Source organism: Pinus tabuliformis, chromosome 4_1, assembly GCF_031772625.1.
Source record: "Pinus tabuliformis cultivar Carrire ecotype Pingquan chromosome 4_1, CPIR1, whole genome shotgun sequence".
In the NCBI taxonomy this organism is placed as follows: domain Eukaryota; kingdom Viridiplantae; phylum Streptophyta; class Pinopsida; order Pinales; family Pinaceae; genus Pinus; species Pinus tabuliformis.
In genome coordinates, this window is record NC_142303.1 from 235,079,346 (window position 1) to 235,081,290 (window position 1,945).

Consider the following 1,945-nt stretch of genomic DNA (forward strand, 5'->3'; position numbering starts at 1 on the left):
AATATTATAAACCGTATGAATAATATTATACCTTAGGAATATGAAACCCTAGATTAATAAACCCAAGTGATTGATATTATAAACCCAAGGGAATAATATTAAACCTAAGAGATTAATATTATAAACCCAAGGTATATAAACCCTAAGATAAATATTATAAAACCTAAAATAAACATTGTTGACAATGGTTGACCATGGTTGACCATTGTCAACCATGGATGACCATGTTTGTCACAATGTGACATTGGACTAAGAGACAATCTTTATCACAGTGTGACCATTATTATTGACCATGTTTGACCTTGGTTGACCATGGCTAATTTACATATTGACCATGGCTGATTTACATGGTTGACCATGATTGGTCATTATTGACCATTCTCAACCATGTTTGACCAATGTTGACCATGATTGTCAATGGTTTACCAAGGTTGAGCATCATTGATTTTCATATTGAGAAAATCCTATGATAAACCCTAAGATAAATATTATAAACAAAGGTATATAAACCTTATGATAAATATTATAAATGATAAAATAAACATGGTTGACCATGGTTGAGACAATCTTTGTCACAATGTGACGTTGGTGCCATGGTTGACCATGATTATAAACCCAAGGGATTTATTTTAAACCCTATGATTAATATTATAAACCCTATGAATAATATTATACCCTAGGAAGATGAACCCTTAGACTAATAACCCAAGTGATTAATATTATAAACCTTAGGGAATAATAAATCCAAGGGATTATAAACCCAACGGAATAATATTAAACCCAAGGGATGTATATTAATCCCTAGGATTAATATTATAAACCTTATGAATAATATTATACAATAGGAATATGACCCCCTAGATTAATAAACCCAAGGGACCAATAAACCAAAGGGGTTAATACAAAAAAGCCAAGGGATTATAAAGTCAAAGGAATAATATTAACCCCAAGGGATAAATATTATAAACCTAAGGTATACAAACCCTAAGATAGATATTATAAACCTTAAAATAAAAATGGTTGACCATGGTTAATTTTCACATTAACACAATCGTTTTCACAATGTGAGGTTGGACCATGGTTGGCCTTGATTGATTTTCATATTGAGACAATCTTTGTCATAATGCAATGTTGGACCATGGTTGACCATGGTTGGTTTTTATATTGAGACAATCTTTGTCACTATGCGACAATGGACCATGGTTAACCATAGATGAACATGTTTGTGATAATGTGACGTGGACCAAGAGACAATCTTTGCCACAATGTGACCATGATTATTAATCATGGTTGCCCATGGTTGAATTACATATTGTGACAATATTTGTCACAATGTGATGTTGGAACATGGTTGACCATCCATGACCATGGTTGAGGATGGTTTACTTTCATATTGAGACAATCTTTGTCACAATGTGACGTTGGATCGATGTAATTATTGACCATTATTGATTTTCATATTGAAACAATCTTTTTCACAATGTGGCAAGGGATTGTCACATTGAAACGATATTTGTCACAATGCGACGTTGGACCATGGTTGGCCATGGATGACCATGGCTAATTTTCATAATGACATAATCTTTGTTACAGTTCGACGTTGGACCATGGCTGACTGAGATTGATTTTCATATTAACACCATCTTTGTCACAATGTGACGTTGGACCATTGTTAACCATGTTTGATTTTCATTTTGAAAGCATCTTTGTCACAATGCGATGTTCGACCATGGTTTACCATGGATGACCATGGTCATCACAATGTGACGTTTGACCAAGAGACAATCTTTGTCACAATGTGACCATGATTATTGATCATTGTTGACCATGATTAACCATGGTTGTCTCAATGTGACGTTTGACCAAGAGACAATCTTTGCCACAATTTGACCATGATTATTGATAATGGTTGACCATGATTGTCCATGGTTGATTTACATATTGA